A 25,499-nucleotide genomic window follows, 5' to 3' on the forward strand; every position below is an offset into this window, starting at 1 on the left:
GTGATGTGGTTCTCATTCATGGGTGATGAGGGGAGATCTCTGAACTCATGCCAGTAAGACAGAATATCTTTCAAGTCTAAATAAAGTAAAATGAAACAGACATGAAGAATTAATACTACGCTCTGTGCTGAAGTTGTCTACTGACTTTCCCATTAATTTCTGAAGAGTTTGGAAGCCGAGGTTTGGGAAATCAGAACCAGATGTTAATCCATTATATGGATTATGATATTAACTGAAATTTTTCCATATTAAAATATACTTGGAAGTTCATACAATCTGTAAAACATAAGTTGTTCTTGTAAATCATCATATGTAGGGTATAAGTGTGTGTGTATGAAGTTTTAACAGCACAAAGTATTTCAGTCCCTGACTTAAAAGATTTTGTAGCTCCAGGGCTGTGAGGAATGTTTCCCTCTAAGTTGGGACAGGATGCTCTGCAACAGGAACCACCACAGGGCAGGTGACAACAGACTGCCATGACATACAATCACAGGAGATGTGAACCTGCAGATCCATACTTTCACTCACAGCCTTGCCCAGAAGCATTCTTAGCTGCAGACAAAGCAAGAAAGATGTCTGTGTGTAAGGATATATTGGGTATCCCTGAAGCAGGGGACAAAGTCAAACTTTGGGTACAAATTTGGACAGGGTCAGACATCAGACTGAGTCTGGGGCTGAAATTTATAGACATTGTTAGGCTATTAAGCTATACCTTCCATCATTTGCAGCAGCACTGGCTGTTAGCTATACTGACAGACAGGTAATACTGCCATCAATTAAAGACATGGGAACAGTAACAGCTGAACATTTGAACAGTTCTTACAAAAGGAAGAATCAACCTTGCCCATGTGGTCCATCAGTGGAAATACAGTGATTAAGTAGAAAATTTGAGCATTTTGTGAAATTTGAGCATTTTGTGAAATCACATTCTGCTTCATATATACAATGCATATTCTTCAAAATAATTTCCTCCAGCTCCTCATTGAAATAGAGGGAATTCCTATTCCACAATACACAAGCATCATGTATTCCTGTCAGCTTCACTGTGGCCTGTCCTTCACAGATTTGATTATTTCACATTTTATGGTACTATAAGGCACTTATACTCTGAGTCTTCCCCGAGGAACATTAATGCTTGTTAGAAGTACATGACCCAACCAGTATTACTACAAAACACTTGGAAAATGTTACATTGGAGTACTATTAATACACTCTATTGCATTTGCACTACATGACTGCATATGGAAAATCTGATGACTCGCAAGCTTATTAACTTACTGAGATTCCTCATTTCTTTTATGAAAGATATGCCACAACTGAACTACCTGACTCTGGATGATTCCTGGAAGTTCCTCTGGCCGCAGATCTGATTTATTTCCAGGGACATCAGACTCCAATATGCTACCAAATTTCCATATCACTTTTGGAAATACAGGATTTTTGAGTAGAGCTGTGCTCCAAAAACAAACTTTCCACAAAATATGCCAGGAAAATTACCTCAAAACTTGCTATTAAATAAACCTTGCTTTAAGAAACACAGTATTTATAATTCACCTGTAAGAAACCAAAGAGCATAAATATTAATATAAAACAGATCAATGTCAATATAACCTAATTTGTATAACCCTCTCTATGTATTTCATGTAAATATTTATTTAACAATCCTGTGACACTGATTTATGATAGAAAAGAGACTGATAGATAAAAACAGATATCTAACATATCTGTAATCTAACCATGTGTGTCTTCAGCAAATAAATCTAGCATTTTGTGTCAGTGTCGTTTCCATGCAGACTTACTCACGGGAAATGAGCAATCCCATTGCTGGCAGCAGGATGACTCATACCTGTGTTTTAAATGGAATAAGGGTGAAGTGTGGAGGCAGCTCCAAGTGCAGAAGAGAGATGGAGCAGCAAGGAGAGACTGCCGGGGCATGTGGGTGCTCAGAATTGCTCGTGCCATGAATTCTGATCCATATCTCTTCTCCAAGGGTGGCTGCCCTGCACCTCATATCAACACTGCTGTTTCTATCAGCCCATGAACACACAGCCTTGACTTTCCAAAAACCTAGCTCCCCAAGCATCAGGAGGATATGTTTTCCCTCTTACACATGGTTTCCCAGCTGTTAGCAGCAGCAAAGAATGTTTAATAAATTAAATAATTGTGTCTTATAACAGATTTACACTTCTTAACAACATATCTACTAAGATGAGTTTCAAGGAAAAAAAACAAAGTATTGTTTCCTCTTAACACTTAACTGCTCTGTCTGCATGTGCTACGGGTAATGTTTCTTATGGCACAGGCTGCCAAATCCATTCACAGTATTTTCCCTAATGCCTTTTCCATTCAGCTCTGGAGTAAGCAAATTAGCCTTCAGCACTTTTCTCCTGTTTTTAAACCATTTTTCTTTCACATCCTTTGGAGTCACCCACAAAAGTGACGTTGAGACAATAATTTACTCCAAGGTAAAGAGTCTAGAGAATCCTCACCCATTTCCATAAGTACACCCATTTCCAATTCCAACTAACTTCTACAATTTCGACTGATACATTTATATATATGAACAAATATATACGTCCCATATGTATCCTTTGTATTCAAGAAGTTAAAGTAATTTTCATTATTCATTCAGTTTCTCTTTCTGAACATAAGTATTTATCTACCTTGGAAAAATAAACAAAAACTACTTTTCTACTTTTTTGTGTCAAATTCAAGCCTGAGTGATTCACCAGTTTCCACTTAATCACTGCCTAAAAGGGCCAATATTCACCATAAAGGATTTTAGACCTGGAAATATTCCTTCCACACTTTTGTTTATGTATAACTACTGTGAGAAAACCACCAAAGGCTTGACTGTCAGCTGCTGGGAATCTCTGTAAGTCAGATGACACCAACAGGGCAGCACTCAACACAGTTTTGTGAAAATCTGTGAGCTCTGCATCTGTCTCAGGCACTTGTTGTGCTGTGCTGTTGCACAATGTCCCAGCACATCTGCTGCTCTGCTGATGCTATTGCTCCTATCTGAAACTAGATTCAGCAAGAAAAACACCTTGTGATGGAGAGGGTCAGCAGCCTAACAAGGCACAAGAAGGATGAGTGCATGGTCACAGTTTGTGCCAGGTCTGTGTGCAGGCTCTCTGCTGCCCAAATAGCCCACTGTCAATGACATGGGCTGCAGGGTACACCAGAGAACTAAAGAGAATTTCAAAGTGGGAGTGCCTCTCAGGAAAACTGGTACTTTCTGAGAGAATTTTCCATGAAAAGTTTTTCAATCAGTTCAAGCTTAAACTTGGGCTGCTCTATTATTTTCAATGTGAATAGCTTTAATAAAGAGAACTCATTCTGAAACACTGCAATACTCTCTGGATTAAGTCTGCTTGAACAGAACAAATGGATACAGCCATGTTCAGTGAAACATAGAAATTTGTCACAGCTCTGATCTGCACAGAAATTCAGCAATTCCACAGTAAAGCATGGTGTTTAGGAATGATTCACAGGTTTGACATGTGACTTGTTCAAGCACTAAGACCAATATTTGTACTCTTTGGTGGTTAAGAAGGATGTTGTATTCAGAAGAAAATATGTTGTACACAGAAGCATGTGGACTTGTCAGCAAACACCGAATGTAGTCATATATATTAATATGTTATTAATTGCTTTGTGGATAGTAAAATCAAGTCCCTGATATACCTCAGAGTGAAAATATCTTTCCTCTCCTTGAAATGGAGAGCAAGCTTGTATCCCACATATGAACATGGATGCCAGCATTCCTCAAAATCTTGTGCAGCATTTAAATTAAACTTGAGATTCATTCTCTATTTCCATATGGAAAAGGTAAGATTAAATGTGTACAAGTTAAGCCAGCATGCAATTAAAATTCACAGCATTAACAACAAAAATGGCACTATGCAGTTTACAGTTGACTTGCAGACAAAGTTTAATGCGCCTCTTCTTTTTTTCACTCCTCTGCAACTGGCTCCAAGACTTTTAACTATTCCTTTGCCTTGTAAATTCAGGTCCATGTAAGGTGAAGATCAGTGTGAAGGTGCATGTAACCTAACGAGCCTGCCTGAGTTTGTGTTTCAGTGCCCTGCTTCCTTCAGCAGCTCCAGTGTAAGACTGGAGCATGCAGAGCACCAACAGCAGCCAAGGGCAGGAGTCAGCCCAGGAGCTGGCACTGCAGTGCTTACAAATGTTTGTGGAGAAAAGAACATCAGTGGTGCATACAGAGGCATTTGCTGACCTTATAGGCTACTCCTGGTGTTCAGACTTCAGCGTGCCTATGGAAGAGCTGGGAATTGAAAGAGCAATCTTAACACAGACCTATAAACGAGAGGAGGCACACTCCAACAGCATGGGTTTGTAGGAGGTCCAGTTCTTGACTTAAAGCCTCAGGCTACTACCCTAAGGAAATTGCTAGATGTGCAATATACGGCTCCTATGCACAGTGGGGGCTGTCACCAACCATTGGGGTAGCCTTTATTTTTTGTGTAATTTTTCTAATAAAACAGAGAAGGCTTATTTACGAAGATCACACTGCTGACATAACTGAAAAACTTGAAGTCATCTCTTCATAATTCTATATACAGATTTCATCTGCCTTTCACAGGATCTTTGCTCAAATTAAGCATTTGTATCTCACTAAGGGAGTGCAGGTATGCTGTAGTAATGGTTTTTTGGTTAGTCTCTTTGGCACAGTCACTAGTGCCCACTGTGAAGAGTAAAAAAAAAAACCAAAAATAAGGCCCTCCAAAACTTTACTGGCTTATCACTTTCATCAGTGATAACATTTTTCTCACACAAAGTGCAATCTGTTTTTCTTTATGTCTAATGTGTACCCTAATTTATTCCTACCATAAACTCCTTAATTTCCACTTGAGTTATGCATCCAGTTTCCAATATCCTCTAATTACTTTTCCAAATAATTATCTTCATACTTTCTCCTTCTCTAACAGGAAGTCATCATAGACACGCATCACATTGCTTCATTTTCCTTCTCTACACTCCTAGTAATCCTGCTAAAAGAGCATGGCAGCCCTAAAACAAATAGTGTTTTGAAGCTACTACCCAACAGCATCTCAGTCTGTTTTCTGACTGTCCCATTCATCTGTTGCCACGTTGTGCTACAAACTCCTGCAGACAGGAACCATCCACCCTTCTGACCTCAGCTCCAAGTCCCACCCTCGCTGCAGTCCTGCACCACCACTCTGGTACCCAGGAGTCATCAAACAAAGTATTCCTATTAAACAACAGAGTTTGTATGGGGTTTGATACAACAGAATGACTGAGGAACATTTTGAACTGAGAAGCCATAGGTAATTCTAACTTGCCCCTCTTACACTTACTAGAAGGCAAAAAATATTCCATGTGTTTATCCCTAGGGTGGGATTAAAAAGGGCCATTATAAAAAAATCCCATTTACATTGTTTTTACTGAAAGACTTTAATTTAATAGGTCTGACCTGGATTAAAAATAATGACCCTCCAAATTCCAAACATGCTTCATGTAAATACTGGCTGTTCATTTATAGCATAATTCAAGCCTGTTCTTTACTTGTAGCTGGTTCAACACCACCTGCCATTAACAGCTTGTTCAAAGTTGAACCTAATTGTACAAAGAGATAAGGAAACCATCAAAGTTATTTCTTAACCAATCCGTCATCTTTTATGCCCATCTCTAAGCATGCCACTGCACTGCTGGTAGGCAGACTAATCTCTCAGGTATATAAAGGGAAGGGACTTGTGCTTTACCATTACTGCTGGCTAATCCTATTAAAATAACAAAATGTATACAATAATTAGATGTCAGAAATAATGGGTGCTGCTCTAGTCCTACCCTCTCCTTTTTTCATTTGACTCTGTATTTCAAGAGAAAGTGATCCGGTGGCCTCTAGTTCTGACCTTTATCAGGTATTCCTGAGATTTGCAGCTCAGCTTTTCTAATCTTACCTTGACTTCTCTTCAGTGACCCCCTGTTCCCCGTTACAGACTTCCCCAATTACCTCAATATTCACAGTATTCCCTAAAGCACCGCTACATGGAACACTATTATCTCTTATCTATTTTATCTATTAACCTTAGGAACACGGGCAAGCTATTATGAGCAATCACTGTGCTTACAGAAAAAGGACAAAAAGGGGGCAGTGCTTTAAAAGCGTATGTGGAAAATGTTTGCCATTTTGAGTACATTTTGTGTTTTCTTCTTAAGGAAAAGTAAGCAGATACTTCAGAAGCAAAGACAAAATTATCTCAATTAAGCCTCTCAGCTCTTCTGCTTTCAGTGAAGTACTTATATTTTTTAAGGATGCTTCCCATTGCTTCCCACACATTTTCTATTGCTCACTTTTCATAGAGAGCCTGTCAAAAGACAACAGCCACCTGGGGATGGAGGTGTCCTGGATCTCTAACTCTAGCCCCATACCCTGTTTTCCAGGTTGACTGCCAGACTCTTAGGTTGGCGATGCTATGCATCTGTCTGGGGACAAGAAAAAAACTCCTGAAGAGCCGGCTGCTTCAGGAGAAATAGATAGCTTGGGAGAGAAGGAGCAGTCAGCTAAGAAAAGACAATAATAGCATGAGACAGCTGGAGGAGAGATCTGAAGGAGGAAAGCTCATCCCTGTTCATGTACCATCAGTAGAACCAGCAAATTATTTATTTGTTGCCCAGTCAAGAGGTTTGGGGCCTTGGAAATCTGAAATTTAGAAATAACCTATGTAAAGACAAGATCAGTTTTGCCTCACTCACTGGTGGCTTGTTTGGGGTTTTTAAGTTGCAGATTTGCCCATGTGATCATATTGTGTAATATTGCTGATTTCAGATAAAAAGGGAAAGAATTTGTCTGCTTCACAAACAAATTCAAAGCATACATTTTGATCTGCTGTGTTTTATTACTGCTGTTTTGTTTATTTTTTTAAAGGGAAAAAAACATAATCTTCCATTTTTCTGAAAAGCTCAAATGTTTTTGAAAGCAATCTGAGGGGAAGAGCAGGGGCAGAAGTATACAAATGCTCTGAGCACAGGGGCAAGGAGAAATCCTTCGGCCTCCAGTGTGCTTTTGGAATGACATTTTGGAGGTATGTATCCTATTCCAGCTCCTCCAGAGACAGGAAGAGCTGGAATAAGATCCGTACCTCCGAAGGAGTATATATATGGAATACATGCCAAAGCTGTCAAGGCATTTTAGAGGTGCTGAGCTTTTCTGGTGAGGAAAACAAAGTCCAGGTATTTTTTGCTTTCCATGTTTAAAAATGTTGTTTAATCACAATTAAGTTCTGTTTTGTAGTGCAGAATGCTATCCCCGACCAGGACTCCGTGCTAATTCCATCTCTAATCAGCAGATGGCACCATGAATTCGTCAAACAGGATGGAGACCAGAAAAAAGTATAAATTTATCCCCTAAAAAGAGGGGGGAAAACAGAAGGAAAAAAAACCATATACTCAACTTGACACACATAAATCAGGAATTAAATTCAGAGGGTGTAACTTTCCCCTCACGCCACCCCTCCAAAAATAAAATGGGCTGTGGAACATGCTGTGTGACACCCTGATGCACAAAGAGCAGCTACACCTGTAATGTCCCCAGCCTTGCCCTGACACTGACCTACATTGTCTCATGGCTGACTGTGTGACTGTAAAAATAAAAAAATCAAAAATATCCCAACTTTCCTTCTGACCTCCCCTTGCTCTGAGCAGTCCCTCTGAAGTAGAAGGCTCCCCTGGACTGGAAGGGGGACCCAGGGGCAGCACAGCAGGGAGCTCAGAGGGAGAAGCTGCAGGCAGAGTTGCAGATGCTGCTGCAGCACGGGTTCAGAATCACAGGGGTCTGAGCCCACCCAGGGAACCACAGGCTGAGAAGAGGCAAGAGCACAACAGTTTGCAAGACTTGTTCTTCCACTCAAACAGCAAGATTTCTACTTGGAATTCAAAGGCTGGTAGAGGCAGCCTCCCCATATCCCTCACCAGTGCCCTACATCCTTGAAGGAGCCCAGCATGAGCCCACAGCTCCAGCAGAGGCAGGAAGCAAGCTCTGCTCAAAGGAGCCCTTTGGTGTTTCTGGGTGTGTGCCCTTCCCCTGGCCCAGCCATGCCATCCCTACGCCTGCTGGCAGGATGACTCTTTTGGCAGGCATGGAGCTGGCACCCACCTGGCACCTCTTCACGCCCACCAGGCTCACACAGGGCTTTGCTGTGGGCACAACGTGCCATGGGAAGGTGGTTCCTTGGCACAGGTGCCAAAGGATGTGCAAGATGTGCTCAGCCCCAGCAGAAATCTGCTGCCTTAAATATGGGCTTCTCTGTGCTCTTGCATATGAACAGTGAGTGTGAAAATCCTGCCTGTCCATCTGTTCCTTAAAGGTTTCTTTCTTTTGCTGCATGTTAGAATTTCTCCCCAAATCATCTTCAGCAGCACAAATCACATCAGTGACATTTATGGGTTAGGTAAATGGTATGCTGCTGACATCATCTAAGCACAGTAACAGGCACAGTTAGGTTCTCTGTGGGTAGCTTTAGTGCTATGGACTTCAAGCTCCATTCATCCTCTTCTCAATAAGCAATAATTAAAATGTTCAGTAAAGAAGTATTGCTCTGAGAAGCAATAGCCCTACCATGCAAAAACCAGAAATTTTCCCAACAGAAGAAAGCATTCAATCAACAGTTTCAACCATGGCACAGAAGCGAAAACTCTGATGTTTGAAATTTAGAGAGGAAAGCAGCACAAAAGTAAAAAGACGAGCTTACCTTGCATTGCATGGAGTCATCTTGTCTCAGGCCCAAGGAGCAGATGCCATAAATTTTTACCACTTCAGACTCTGCACGTCTTGTTGTTGCAAAGTGATTTTTCTTCCTGACCATTCCTTACTATTTTCCTAGCCTGCCTAGCAGGCACAACTCAGGAATTACCAATACCTCAGCAGTGACACAATTGATTAAGTATGAGCAATACCAGCTTGGGTTTTGCATTCAGTCAGAGCTCTGTAATGGCAGCACAAGGGGCCCTGCTTGTTGAGCAAGAAGGGCTTTATGTCACTTGTCCCTAGAGAAAGGCACAAGTGATCTTGATGGAGAAGGCAGCAAACATACTGTCAGAAGCCATATTCGCAGGGAAAAGGCAGAACAATGGCAGATTAAATGACAGGGCAGAAGCAAGGAATTAAATCATCCCTGAGGCTCAGCTATTCCAGGCTTCCCCATGACACCTGCAAGAGGCACAGGGGAAGACCTGGAGCAAATCCCTGTGGAAGTCTTGCCGTCTGTACCAACACTCTGATGGAAAACCTGCAAAATCGCTTGTGGCTCTTCTAAAAATCATGGGCCATACAACCTCATGTCCAGATGCACAGTCACTTTTCAGCCAGTTTCCAGTCTGAAAACTGGACTGGAAAACAACAGTAGAATTGCTTTGAATTCAACTTTTTTTAACTTTTTCTTTCTGTAAACAGCATAACTCTTGCCTGCCTTTCTGCTGTCCTAGCTCACTTCCAAGTGGTCTAAAGAAAGGAAAATAACTGCTTGCTATAAATCAAAGGATATTGTGGAGGCCACTTACACACTCGGTAATAACTCCATTCTTCCAAAGGACAGGAGGCACCCTGAACCCACACCCGCCCTTTCAACAATGTGCCCAAACCACCACAGCAGAGCCCTCTGCACATGAACATCTTTTCCTCCAGATGCTCTTCTGTGCTTACATGGACCCATGGCAGATATATTGGCTGGGAGGACAGTAAAGAGAGATTTTGGATTGTCACCTGAGAGACACAACGACAGTTCCAGGCCTAATGCCAGGGTAAAGCTAAGTTTTCCACAGACAGGGAAAGAACTGTGGGGAAAAAGGGAAAACTAGAGGTCTGCTCTGTCTGTAGCAGCCTGATAGCCATAGGGAGGATAGCCATATCCTCCCAGACCACCTTTGCTTCAGACATGAAGACAAACCCCTGGTCTGAATCAGATGGGAAACTTAACCCTTGATATTGCCTTTCCCAGATTTGTGCTGGGAATGGCACAATGACTGTGCAAGAGTGAACAACATTTCCAAGTCTTGGTAAATAAGTTCAAGGTACAATTACAGTAACCTACTGCTTCCTTATATTGAATGAAAAACATTTACTTCTGTGGAGCAATGGTTCAGGCTGGCTGTAGGTCTGTGAAGTTCCTGGCTCCTTTCGACTTAGTAATGCATGGGGATGATGGACACTGCTCACTTTACAGCTCTGTATGCCTCTTCTGATAGTGTGTTGCCACTACCTCCCTGCCTCTTTGGACCATCCCTCAGCTTGGTACAACACTCAGGGGTCTCATGATCTGCTCTCAGCTCTGTAAGGAACATTGCAATGGTAAGCTTGAATTTTTACACAGCTTCTCCATCTCTTGCCTGTAAAATGGAAGTGACAATAGCAATTACTTAATATTAGAAAACTAACTGTATTTGTAGGAAGTCTCTCTGTGCCCCAATTTCCAAAGAGCTTCCAGGTATGAATCCATTCAGGTATAAATCCATCCTCCTGTTCCTCCTCACTATTTACTAACTTTCAAAACATTGGGACAGGAAAGGCCACAGACAACTGGCACAGTCCTGTTGCCAATGTTCCATTGCCAAACCTCTGAGCTTGCAAGGAGGTTCCTCTAATGATTTCCATGGTCACAGGGCTGTGCCCATGTAGAAGGAAGACACTTATGTTTGCATGATATCAAGGACTCTGGGGTCTTAGTTGAAACATGAGGCCTCTAACTCCCACCAGTACAAAAAATGATCTTCAGTTGGTGCCAAAGAGTCTGTAGGCCATGCTCAACATCTTCACTAAAACAGCATCCTGTGCCTGCTTAAAACAAAAGAGAAAGTTACAAAACAGGAGCCACCACCTGCTTGGGAGTACACCTGAAATACACCAGCTGCATCTGCAGCTCTGCTCAAACAAAGAGGGAGCTGATGTTACACAATGCAGTTGCCAGGAAAAAGTGATCAGCAGCAGTATTAAATAATTTATTTCATTCATTCATATTTACTTCATTCATTATCAAAATGGGATTGTTTCCCTTATGCTCTTCTCCTCACCAATACAGGTTTTTTATGCAATTTGCTCCCAGCTTTAAGTTGAATACAATCCTTTTAAAACTAGCTGCTTAAAAGGAGAAAACTAAACTCTCTGGCATGGCTTTGGTAAGTTAACATAATTTGTGTCACTAGCAGGATATCACTGGGGATTTTGTTTAGCCAGAAAGGCTAGTGACTGAAACACATTTTCAAGATCTCCAGAACACATGTCCCTTTGCACAGCTTCTGCACCCCATGGGGGAATCATGAAGCTGGCACCCCCCTGCTGCCACCACCACACCTCAGCAGAGAGGGACATGCCTTTAGCACCATTCCATAGCTTTCTGAACTGCTGATACTGCCAGTTTTTCTGTACCTGCAGCTGGCTGTAGTTTAGATAGCTTCTATAATACCAGAGAGTTGCAATGACTGGTCTCAAGCCCGAAGCAGTATTTTCACTGGAAGCACTGCTGCTCAGCCCTTAGAAGTGCAGGAAGTAATTCCGGGAGAATTTTATCTGACAAATGTAAACTTGGTATGTGTGAATTTTCATTAATATTTCACATGAAGAAAACAAGGCTGAATCAATCAGACTGTATTGCAATTTAGCCACTATCTCTGGTGATAAGCAACCACACCAAACCCACAGCTCTCTTCTATTCCCTCAGTTTAAAATTATCGCAGATATTTCTTTGTGAACAGCTCTTTGTTTGCTGGACCTTCTCTCAAGAGCTTACTTACATATTTTGATTTATAACTAAAGTCTGAAAATCTTTTTAAGTTCTCTGTCTGCATTCTGTGCTCCAAAACACACAGTCCCTCCAGAGCCCTTCCCAACCCACACTCCTTCACCTCTGCAGCTGCCCTTGCTTTACTGCACCTACTCTTGCAAGACTGCACAAAGCACAGGAGGAAAGAAGTCACCTGGTAGCAGAGACATCCACAGAAGGTGATGAAAACAAATCGCACCAGCCTCAGAAGGCTTCATATCTATCTGCTAGTTATAAAACAATCCTTCAAAGGTATCCAGGATGTAGAACAGCCAGTGGGTTGAAATATATTCACAAAACCATAGGAGCTCCCGCTCAGATTAGTACCAGAGTCTACTGAATTCAACCTGAGAGGCATGGACACCTTAAAAATGTGCAACCACAGAGCTGTGGACAGCTTGCCAAAATTCTGCATTTCATTGCAAAGAAGCATCTAACTCCTTGAATGGAACACTGAGCTAATGTCAGCATTAACCCAGAAACACATAGCTGTAGAACAGCAATTTGAACTGATTTCAGAAGCAAGCTGAGAGTATCATACTAACAAAATGCACTTTATGACCTAGTCCACACCTAGTTTTAGACACCTCAGAGACCCTTACTGGTTTGGGGCTTTTTTCTTTGTAGGGGTTGTTTTCTGGGTTTGGTAATATTTCATTTACAGGAAGGTTGAAGACTTTATGCCAATATATGCACTTGCACTATATTTCTTTAAATATGTTCCAGGAAATGCCATACTGGTGAACTGCTCTGTAATATAATCCTTCAGACTGGAGCAATTCATAAGATCCCAAGAATAAAAAAGCTTTTTCAGCAGGTATGGTTAATCAGGAAGTGAGTACATGCCATATTAGTATCCCCTCAGGGTTTCCAGTCCACAACCAGAGCATGGCCAGTTTGTTGTTTTGCTGGGAAAGCTGTCACAGGACAGACGGACTCATTAGAGTTCCATTTCCACGTTCTCTGGAGTTCAGAGCAGAAGCTTTGCCATGTCTGCTCTGAGATCTTTATTGGCTGTAAACCATGACAGACTTGAAGCAAAATTCTCAGCCCTACGGTCCAAAAAGTTCACGGTGTAAGAAACAATTCACACCAAGGATAAACTGTGAAATGCATTCCTTAAAGTGTTTTATTATCATTTTTTCTTTGAGCCTGGTGCTGGAGGTAGATATCTCTTTGACACAAAGCCCTTTGTCCCACAAGCAGTGTAAGAGCTCCAGGGACAAAACTGCAAATTGGTTTCAAGTCTATTTTAGGAATGGCTTAACAATCAGAAGAGGAAATGTGATATTCAAATCAAATGGCTAAAGTTTTCAGTAATAAAGGTGATGGGGCGAGATCTGCTCTAACCACACGGCACAACACAATGCAAATATTTTTGCACTGAGTGGCTTTGTTACTTCAGCAGGGCCAGTACCTGCTGAAGTAACACATTTCTACCTGATGACTTTGGTAGGGAACAAGGCTCCTGGGGGACAGAAGCCCAGGGGGCTGGGGCTGGGGTCCCTGCTCCGGCACAGCACAGCAGTCAATGGTGAGCAGCACTTTGGTTGCAGCTGCATCCCCCAGCACATCACCACAAACTCCAGCTGCCCAGCAGCCTTCAGCAATCATCCACAAGGAACCACTTGTTCCATCACATGAACACCCCAAAAAGCAATAGTTTGAGGGACACAGAAGCTCTGAATATTGCACCTTCCTTCTCCCTGCTGGAGTAAACCCCATTTGAAGAGGATAACAAGTTCTATCAGGCTGGCACATCGAACAATAACCACCCCAGCACTGAGGCACACGGCTCTCTGGAGCCTGGCAGGATGTGACACAGGCCCCTGGGCAGCACTGCTGCACAGGGCAGCTAAGGGTGCCTGCACAGAAATTCAGCCCAGCTCACATCAAACACCACTGTTTCCAAAAACTACACTGATACGAGAATACAAATATACATGTAACTAAACTCAGGTTTGTTTGTGATTAGCAGACAAAGGGTTCTTAGTGTTCATATTAAGCTATTTTTGAACTGGTACAGTTACTTAGTGTTCACTTGAAAAAGCAGAAGGCTTTTATAGATTTTTGCCAGAGAATTAAACCAAATGTTATCAGGTGACAGCGTAACACAAAGGCACCAAAGAGAATGGAGCAATGCCTATTTACAGGAGCAAAGGATCCAGCCTTCAGCATCCTCTGTGCATTCAAATAAAATGGACACACCAAAACCTTTCGTTTGGTGCAAAAAGTACTGGAAAATCACTGTTCGTGCAAAACAGCTGTGCCTTTGTACTGGTTTGTTCTATGGAGCACATTGTATGCAATTGCTTTGCCCAATTCCCAAAGCAAGGCACCCAACCATACAGCACGCTGTGGGTGTGAAATCCAGCCATGTGCTGCTTTAGGGGTGTCTGCATAAATCACTGCTCAAAAATCAACTGTCAGTGTCACTGGCACTGGGGGCTTGTCGGTGCTCTGAGATGTGGCCACTTATGAGAAACACTCGACTTGTCTAAGAGTCTGTCAACATAGGGGAGATTTACTGAGGCAATTATCCTGCCTGTAACAGGGCACTAACCTGCTACAGTCACACTGCTGCAGCTTTTAGTACTGAAGTACTTATCTGCAGTTCAGACTAAATTGCTTTGAATGCAATATAATTATTACACTGCCAGAATCATAACAGCAAATATCCCTTTGCAGACAAGTTCTGAGGAGCGAAAGGCTTTTCTGCCCTGGAAAAGATTAGGCAGATACAAATAATGAATCATCAGATATTTTTTTTGCTCCTATTATCTGTCTCTGCTCACAGCCTACATGTCAGGAAGCTTGAGCTAATGGACTGGGCATGGGTTTAGGACAAGTGTCTCAGCAGTGTTTTCACCTGCTGAGTGACAGCAGGTAAGTCACCTGTTCTTTTTGCCTTTGGGTTTGTTAATAGCACCAATGTTTTTTCTGGCAAGTCAGTAGAGGCAAAATGCCAATTTAATACTCACTGTCTAATTTTCCTATTTCAAATTTTTTTTTTCTTAACACTGTTGAAAATAAACAGGATATTTATCACTCCAGCATTCCACATTACCACATTCCCCACAGAATTATGGCTCCTCTGCTCAGTGCACCTGATACTGACAGTTGCAAATGGTTTGCAAACTTAGAAACTACCTGAGCTCAAAACTCAGGTCCTTTGTGTGAGTCTAACTGGAGACAGGTGAGGAAGAGCAAAACCACATTTGATACAATACTGTTACCTTCAAGCCACAGAGGAAGAAGTTCTTTGTTTCAACATGGCATTTTACTGGCAGTGCTGCAGAGATGCATGTGGTGACCTGCAGTAGTCACAGATCTCCAATAATCAGTCTTTCTACATTAGCTCACCCTACTAGAATGACTGGGACATGCAGTAGGTCACTATCTGATTGAAATGACTTTGAAGTCTATTTGCTGATAGGTCAGTTTTGTTGTAGTCTCAAAAACCACACCTCACCATAACCCAAGAGCTGTGCTGTGTCACTGCTCCAGACCACGATGGGCTGCAGAGACTGCACCTGCCAGACAAGGACTGGCCCTTGGGAGCCCGTGTGCCTCTGGAGACCCCGACACAGCATCTCTCATTCCTTTGTCAGCCCTATTCCCAGGAAAGGTTCTATATGGTCTTCATAGGCACCAACCTATGCTCTAACTAGGAGGCTTTCAAAATCAGGGGATAGATAATGTCATGTATTTGAGGGCTGGATGCCTGGACCATCAAAATGAGGCAAAAGCCTTTCTTTGGAGTAGCTAAGTCAGAACATTCTCTTCTGAGAGTGATTTTCTTTGCTGGCTTAACTGACAGGGGCAATATTCCTTCTGATTTTCAGGTGCCTGCCAGCACAGGGATGCGGGCACAGCTGCCAGAGGCTCCAGCAGGTGCCCAGTCATGGTGAGAAGCAGCAAAGCTCCACAGCCCCCTGAGGCATTCCTGGTAGGGAGTTCCACAGTGGGGATGCTCAGCCTGGTATCACCACTGGGGGAACCATGCCATGCTAAAAATGACCAGTCAAGAGCTCGGCTGTGCCCTTCACTGGGGTCTGAAGCCCGTGCAATGCCCTGTATTCAACACACGCTGCACCCTGCCCACGCTTCACTGGGTCCTGGCATGGAAGAAGTGCTTCAGAGACAAAGAGTCATGAGAAACTTCTAAGCAAATAACAGCTTGACATAAACGAGAGGAAGACATTACCCCTTCCAGACCCAACCTGCAAATAAGTGAAAAAAGACAGTGCTCCCAAGGCAACAACCCAAGATGATTCAGATTAAAAGCCAGTGATTTGCCATTATACTCCTGAGAACACCTTGGGATGTGAATTTTTCCCTAGTATCTTGGAATAGCAAAGTGTAAATCGTGTGAAAAGGTATGTGTGTCCCTCTCCACCCAGCTGGCAAAGGCCACAGTTAGCACCTAAAAGAGACGATGTGTCCTGTGAAACATCAGTGAGAGAAAAACATGGTGAATGTGCCAGCACACGAACATGAAAATATCAACCTTTTTATCTCCTCATAACATGGAAGATGTGCATCCATACTGTTTTCCACAAAGCTACTAAAATGAAAAGCACTGGAACATCTCATACAGGAACAGGTTTTGATAAATAAAAGCAAAGCTGGGGATACAGAGAGGCAGCATTCGCATGCTACCCATTGGACAGTTTCACACACTGAAATGTCTCCGTGAAGTCCTGGACTCACTGAGATTTGAAGTCAGTTTCATCCATTGAGTATACATGAGGTCTTCCACTCAAGAGAAAAGAGATTTCAAATTTAAGTTGTCAGTGGTGATAATACCTGGAAACTTCCTGCCTTATCATATATTTGCTTTTTTACTTAAAAGTATCCTGAAATACTTAAGTTAGTATGTCTCTGAAATATTCATAGCTTATTAAAGTATAACTGTCATATGCTGCAAATACTCACTTCACCTAATCAAATGACCAGTTCATGACCTTGCAGGTATTATAATGTGCACACCCTTACCTGACAAACAGAAAAAATTGGATTTCATCCATGAGGACCATACTTCCAGGCACATGATGTGATTCATGGGATTGCCTTCTGCAGGGCCAGGAGGTGGACTTTGATGATCCATGTAGACCCCTTCCAACACAGGATACTCTATGATTCTATTAGCAGAATGACACATTTTAAAATCAGTATTCCCAAAGCATCTAAATGCATAACTCATGTAAGTGTTGCACTGTACAGCTTCATACTTTGAATCAGTTTGTTCATATTTGCTAAACTAAAGAAACATAAAAGTCTTTGAAGGTGTGGGGAGAAGTTTGAGACATTAAGCTGTACAACAGAAAAAGAAACACAGATCACACAAGCAAAGAAATGACAAAGATCAGCACGACATGGCTACCTCACTTCTGGAGTGCTTTTAAGAAAAGTTTTAGATATTCAGGAGATGCTAAGTATTTATCTTCAGAGAAAAATCAACCCATCTGAAGGTGCCAGACAGTCAGCCTGCCCCTGAGTTTCACTTCTACTGTGTCAAGAGACATCCTACCTCACCTCAGCAAGCCTCTAAAAACCCCGTAAAGGTGCCTTACTCTAGGACATGTGGATATCACAGCACTGGGAGTCAAAGAAATATCTGGAAAAGTCATCAACCTCAGTGGGAACACTAATTTCCTTCAGGGTTTTTCTGTGGCTTGTTTTCAATTTGGTGCTTCCTTATTATTTAATCTTTGGCCTAGAATGGCAGCCCTGAGTGGGGAGCAGCGTGGGTCATCCCAGGCAGCATCTCGAGTTCCAGTGCTCCAAGCAGCTGCTGCAGGCACCAAGGGAGGCTGGAGATGAAGGGCATTGTGCACTTTTTAGGCGTAGGTTGTCAGCGAAGTTGCTACGCCTGACACTTTTTTGGTGCGGGCACTCGTTTCTAGGAAACACTTTGGTAAACAACTTTGAAGTCAAAATGAAAAATTACAGCCTGAGTGCTTTTTTCGCTTTTATCCACCGTACCTTCATGACTGTACTCGTCCATTTAAATGGCAAAGCAGTGCTGAATGCAAACAGCCTCCTTCTGCAGGCTGTCTCCACAGTTCAATTACCAGTGCTTTAACAGTGCTAATTAGCATTCCTCAGAGCTAGATCTCTTTGAGTGACAGGTAACCATGGAGAGTCACAATCCTGTAGGTGATCAGCAAGAGTCTGACTTTTCTTTTTAATTAAAAATTAGAAATGCCTTAAACAAAAATAATAATTCATTGATTTATGCTATTATCCCAGGGTTGCCAAGATGGTGAGAATAACATTAGTGTAGTAAAAATGAAACAATTTTTAAATGGATAGGCTATGGTGATATAAAGGAGAGCAGGTTTATTATCTGTAACAAGAGATTGTACTCATAATGATAGTACAAAATAGTAGACACTTCTCCAGAGAGTTGGCATGGAGACCAAAAATAGGACACTTTCCTGAATGTGGGATGGGATTGCCCCAATTTATTTTAGATTTTAACAAGATAGATAGATAAATACTAAGTCTGTTGCACAGACAGAAATTTCATAGGGATATAGTTTCAGTAAAATTTAACCATGAGTTATATTGAGAGATAATACTGCATCTGGTCCAAGTGGGAGCCAAGACTGGAAATTGAATCAGCCAGATAATCAATTAGTGAAAATTGTTTTCAATGTAACTATGCCATTTCCCGTCAGCTAATGATCTAGGTCTCCTTCCAGAAATGGACTCCAGCAGCAAAAAATTCAGAGTCATATTTTTGAAAATGGCAGTGGGTCTAAGTCAGCAGTGTTGGCCCAACCAAATCTGAATATTATTAATCAACAAATAATAAGGAACATTTTTAGGCTGAACATGCCAAAGATAGGAGGACAGATATATGAATGTTTGTAATTATGAAATATTTCCCACGACCAAGGAATTTCAACTCAGCAAACTCATTAATTGTAGATTCTAATGAAAATAACTGCATATAAGACAATAAAAGGAAACAGATGATGAAGCAAAAATTTTTCTTATAATCAACAATCATAATGCAGAATTCTAGCCATTGTTCAGAGGCAAAATCATGACTGTTAATTGTGAAGCATCTATTCAACAAGGGATTTTTAAACCTTCCCCATATAATTTCTTTCCTACAGGCAAAAAATTCCAAAACCCCCCAAACCCCAAAATCAATACGGTTCATTTTCATATGGAGGCATTTATATATTTAATCTAAATGAGAGTAAGATTTAACCTTATACAGGAAGGAAAGAACTAAAAGTAATTTCATCCCTATCAAAATTTCTGTTAGATTCCCTAGTTTGGTTAACATTTCCATCTAAAATTGAAATGTTAAGCAAAGAGTTAATTTCCATGAGTCCTGGGAGGAACACTTTCCTAAAAACACAGTAAAAAAGGCCCAGATAGCTTTCCAATTTACTGAGTATAAATGTATAATAGGGAGTATTAAAATAAATACCCCATTTTCAGCTCATTTATTTAATGTTATAAGCTGACAAATGGATAACAAAGTACATATATAAAGCTGTCAAAATATACAAACAACCGGGGCTAATCACAGTTTTGTTGAAGTTTATAATACAGTCAAAGAAAGAAAGAAAGAAAGAAAGAAAGAAATGATGAGACATCTCTGAGTCTAATATTATCTTTCATTTCTTTCTGTATTTACAAAAATATTAGTCACTGACAGATTTTTAGCTCCACTGAATGCTCTGATTTTTTTTTTTTTTTTTTTTTTAAGGAGAAATTTTACAAGCAAACAAATCAGAGCTCTGGCTTTGTGCTGTTAAGAGACTCAAGTGCTTCCCATCCTTCGAGCTCTTATCCAGAGAGATTTCAGCACAGCCGTAGCACCAGGCTGGCTCAGCCCGAGCCAGCCCTGCTGACTCCCAGGAAATTCAGTTTGACTCTTTACTGGTTATCCATAAACTCAGGCAGATGTCTCCAAATTTTTGGTCTGGTAATCTTCTTCTTACTCTCATATTTCAAGGAAATAGTAAATTCAGTTTTATGATAAAGCTGTTTTTGCTCTAAATTCAGTCTGCCTGTGTATCCGTGTAGAACGGTTCATTCAAATACTGCAAACTTTAGTCACTGGCATGGACAGAAAATTCTTAATAAAAGTCAATTAATTAGCAGAAAATGATTCTCAGAATAAAGGCAGCCTGCTTTGGAGACCAGGTTTGTCAGCTTGTTTTGAAAGCTGTTCTGCTTTCTCTACTGCAGTGCAAGGGAAGCAGCAAGGGGAAAGAGACAGCTTAGGCAGGAATGGAGTAGGAAAAAAACCCACCACTCTCTCATGCCACAACTGCTCCTGTTCCTACTCTTGGAAAGAAACTCTTTTTTTATCTGCTAAACTATCACCTACTTAAAGAGAAAGCAGATTTGAGCAACTCCAAAAATGACAAAGGTTCCTGCCAGTAAGTTCCAGATTTAAAGAGGTTAACAGAAATAACCATCATCTGAAATGCTGAAGAATTTTTTTTTAAATAAATGTGTTTGGTTCAGAGTTTATTTAAAATCATTGAAAATTAAATTTTCTATAATATTACTGTGCTATTTAACAGTTTATACCCTTTTTGATTCATTTGCCTAAATAATCACATCCTGGCAAGTTTAGGGTTTCAAAGATTAATTATTCTATCCAAAGAGGATTAATTTCTTTCCCTTCTTGTTGATAAAGCTATTAACATGCTTATATCATACTAACAGGCTACAATCCACTCTCTGCAGCATCAGAAATGTTGAAACACAAAACAGGCTCTCTGCTAGGTCTCAGTAGAGGGATACAGTTCACTGACAAAGGGAGCTGATAAATTCCCCCCAAAATGACTCTTAGAATTTCTCAGCAACATTTCTCAGTAGTACAGCCTCCATGCCTTGCCCTGTGACTGCCAAGCTGGAAGGACTGCTAACTGAAATATCTTGGTTTCTTTCCCAAAATCTTGGGCAATATCTCCATTGCTCTCATCCCTCCCTGAAAAATCAGTGCAAGCAATCAGAGTACCTGTGATAATCAGAGTACCTTCAGTAGAACTTGTACCAAGACTTACATGTGCTCCTGTTACCAGTTCTGTGATCAATTCTGATGGATATTTTGGTATGATTAAATATTTATAAAGCTACAAAATTTTATATAAGCTATTATTTTTCCTCTTCCTGGACAGAAACCCTCTGGTTATGAAAATTAGCTGGCATTTTTTTGAAACCACCCTCTGCTTCTCTTCTTTCAACTTTCACTTTACACATCTTAAAAACAAAAATAACCTCAACCCAGCCCAGTCTTCCCATTAATTTACATGTAGGTAGGCATCATAGGGCAATATCAACAATATTTTCAATTGTTTATCTTTAAAGGGTCCGCAATTCTTCACCAGCCTTTGACGGTGGAGATAGCTCCCAAAAGCAGCAGTTTTCACAGGTGGTGGTTTTACACTCTGTCTCTGTCCCTGCTGTGATATCCTCATCTTGCTTTCATGATTTCTTTATGTTCTGAAATGCTTACAATTTGATACAACCCCTTTTCTGAAAAACATTGTTGGGCATACTAAAACTATGCTGTTTAGAGTCCCTCTGGATGAGAGAACAATTATATAACTGAAAATACTTCCTTCAAGATAAGAAGCAAAACCTACTGAAAACATTAAATTATTAAAGTGAAAAGATTGCTCTCCTGAAGAACAGAAGCTAATTCTGTAAGCCCTGCTTCTTGCTGCAGAGCCCATTGCTGGCTGGGGTTTCTGGCTCCCTCCCCAGGTTTAGGCTTGCCCTGAGAGTGCCCAAGCTGCACCCTGCCACAAGCCCTCAGCCATCCCTGCAGGCTGAGGCACAACTCAGGGCTGTCACCTTCTCTTAATTGCACCCTATGCTGGATTTCTATCAACTTCCGAAGAGCTCTCAGGTGTGTTCTGCTGCCTGCACTCAGAAGCAGGCACACTGCCCATGGTAAACAAGGGATCCACCTTGCTCCTGACTCCAGTACAACCTGAGAGCTCAAACGTGGAGTGTAGCACTCACTGTTATTTTCCTACTATATTTTGTGTTAGGTCCATTTCTGAGTCATTTTATATAGACGACAAACTGAGATTGTACTGTGGATCTGTTCTCGGGCTCCCTTGTGAAAGCACACTTAGGAATGGTGGTTTTTGCATGTGGCTAAATTTGGTTAAATATGCATAGCACAAGAAAAGAGAGGGTGTAAGTCAGACATTCAAGAAAATAACTTTTGCATCTCTGTTTTAAAGAGGCTGCTGGAAAAGCTGCTGGCAGCTGCAGAAGCCCTGCCTAGTTTGGCTGCTCCTTTCAGACTTGGTGTCAAAATGGAAAATTTGAGTGCTCTCCAAAGGAGATGCTACATTTTGACTTTCCCAGGAACAGGATAGAAGGTGGAAACTAATGAAAGCCTACTCCAGTTTTTCCTTTGGTAGCAAAGAGGCTGAAACACATGTGAAAGCCTGGGAAAAGTAGGATGCATCTTCTGATTCCAAACAAGAGGAATTCATTGCAAAGAAAGAAAACGTTATCACAAGATCACATATTGAATTTAAAATGTACATATGCAAGTAGCTGTGCACATGTTAGAAAAATTCTAAATGCATAGGGGATAAATTTAAATTTCAGCAGTGTTAAGAAGCTGTTTGCTACTTACTTATTTTGGCAAGCCATAAGTGATTTTTATATTCAGCAGAACAGGACAGAATGTATTTCTCTTTAGGTACAGCAAACTAAGTATCTTGCAAGGAAAGGCTGCATTGTTTTGCTCAAACTAAAGAGAAATAGCTGATGAGTGAATAAGAGCATGATCTAAAGCCTATTGAAATCAATGGAAAGATTCTCATTGACTTCTCCAGGCTTTGGATCAAGCCTCAAAAGAGCAGCTATTTCTCTCTGATACAGCAAGGAATCAATTCCCTCTCCCAGCGGTACTCTAAATAATTCAATATTTTGTCTCAGATCATTTCCTAAGAAAAATGATGAGGATGTTGTTTAAGTGGGCGATACCCTGAAGTGACAGAGTTTACAATGCATTCAGCCATGTAAAACCTGCTCTGTGCTGCGTGGCTGCACAAAGGCAGGGCACTGGGAGCAGCCCTCGGACGCTCAGGAGTCCCTCCCTCAACGGCCGAGGGACAGCACGGTCTTGCTTCTCCTCCCAGGCCAGGACAGACGGAGGAGCTTTCCTAAATCACAAGGAATGCCCACACCGTGACAATTCTTAAAAGAAGCAGCACCATTCTGTCTTTGAAGTAAAATCATGATCTCTTTGCACAATTTCTATGTCCACAGAAGGGCAACAATTGCAATGCTGATCATGTTATTTACCAACAAAATTGACGCTCTCACCATTCTTCAATGCTTTTGCTTTATACAGCAAAACACTATATGGAAATGATATCTTCCTTCTCAGCTCTTTTGTTCCACATTAAAAATTAATCAGTACAAAGCAAACCAGCATTAGATTGAGGAACTCTGCCCCAAACCTCAGCAAAACCTTACAAATTTTTACTCTTCTACCATAATCCAGTGGCCTTCTGCTCACTAATCCTTTGCTCCTGTAAACTGGAGAAGCCTGCTACAAGTTGCTTACAAGAGGAGTTTGGAGATGAGGCACAGGATCCGTGCTGTCTCCTGAATACAGAGGCTGACAGGAGCACAGCCCAGCTCTCAGCCGTGCTTCCTTTGAGCCAGCCAGCAGAGCCAGCAGCAGAGAACTCTCCCCATTTGCACAGGACAGCAATTTTCAATACACCATTTTAAGAGGGAGTGTGGAAATAATCCCACTTCTCCACTCCCACCTGGCTACCTAGAAACAGCTGACAAATGGGCAGGATGAAATTGGTACTGAGCTGCAGCTGGGGTGATGATCCCCCTTTCCCTGTGAGTTACACAGGGAGGGACTCATGAGCAGCACCTGTGATAACTGCAGACATGGCAGCCCTGGCACATCCCTCTCTTCATTCCCCACACAAAGCACAGCCACACTTTCATCATCATTTGGGGAGAAATACTCATCAGCACCTGTCCAAGCATGCTCCAGTTTCCCTGCCAGCCTCCTAGCTGCCTGCACACAGCTGTACTCACAGCTCCTGCTCCCTGTGCATTTCAGGTGCTTACAGCACGGGGTGCTGCCTCAGATGCAGTGTGGTGCCAGAGCCAAAAGCTTGTCCTGACTCCTATGCAAAGCTTGGAAATCCCCACACACAGAGAGAAATTTGCTGCCAAGGCCAGCTTCCCCTGCCAGCTCTTCCATAAGAGAAGGAAAAGTGACGGGATCTTCCCTTGTCAGGGCTGCTCAGTTTCAGATGGGTTTTGGAGATCAGCTGGGTGTTTGTGCCAAAGCCCACCCTGCTGCTCAGCTGGGCCAGCCAGCTGCTGCCACCACTGGCACAGCTGGGACAGCCATGGGGCATGGCTGACTGCCCAAAACACTTGAGAAATCATCCTCACAGCTGGTACAAAATACACCTGCTCTCCTCTCACACACCAGGAAGTGTCTGGTCTTGGCAAGGCCAGAGAAGGGGATCCTCAGCATCCTTCCTCTGCTGTTTGCCTAACACTGCCACATACAGCCTGACTTCCCACCCACCCCCACAGTACTTCTGCTCAAGTTTCAAAAGATTATATTATTTGCTAAATTGAGCTGCTATCCAGAAAAAGACACTCAGAGTATTTCTGACACCTCCTTCAATTTCATCAGAAAGCACCCTTTTGATTTCTCAGGCACTGGGACATTTAAAAATTATGAATTCCAAAGACATGATAATAATCAGATAATTAAAAATAAACAGCATCCAGACTTCTAGTCACTGAAAAAAAAAATTGTCTGTAGATAGAGGAATGTATTCCAGCAAATTTGATTGTTGCTTTTATATTATTGTCATCAACTCTCATACTTTTCTGGAAAAGGCTTTAAAATTATGCAGCAATGAGCCCTTAGCTCTATATCTTTTAATTTGAACAGTATTCCCAAACCTTTCAACTCAGATTCCTCCTCCCAAATTGGTTTTCTCATTAAACAATTTGTTACAATACCAAGGAGGATTTGGCAAAATAACATATTTAGGAGTCACTGTACAAAAAATATGAACCATCTTTTTGATTTGCTGTGTAAACCTACAAAGATGAGTTAATATCAACATCACCCAGCCATTTTAATTGCAGTAACAATGCTTCATGAGCAAACTCTAAGACTAAAAACAATATGAATTTCTTGGTTTAATTCCCATTTTAAATTGGGTTTTAAAGACAGCATAAACAGCTTTTTGCAGTTTTGTTATGAGCAAAAGACAAGAATAAATATTAGAGTTAGAAGCTTTGTTTTAGTACAGACAATTTAAACTAGTTTATAAATGAAGCATTTCACATTCTTGCACAGAAATTTAGGCACTACACACAGAAGACACACATTTCTTCCCCCCTTACCACATATGAGCACCAAACTGAGTCTTTACCCCCTTTCATTGTGGCTTAGACTCCACAGCTTGGCTGTCACACTGAAAAGACCACAGTACACATCTGTGTGCATCACAACAGCCTCATCAATAAGGCACAGAGTAATGCCTATGTGTACCTCCATCCTGCACCTACAACCATTTCATTTAAAGAACAGGATGGGATTCTGTCACAGTCCCATGAGTAAAGGAGAAAGGCAGCCTGAAAATTTAGGAGCTATACATATCCAACCACAAAAAGAAATTAGTTGCT

Source organism: Serinus canaria, chromosome 8 (genome assembly GCF_022539315.1).
Source record: "Serinus canaria isolate serCan28SL12 chromosome 8, serCan2020, whole genome shotgun sequence".
Lineage (NCBI taxonomy): Eukaryota > Metazoa > Chordata > Aves > Passeriformes > Fringillidae > Serinus > Serinus canaria.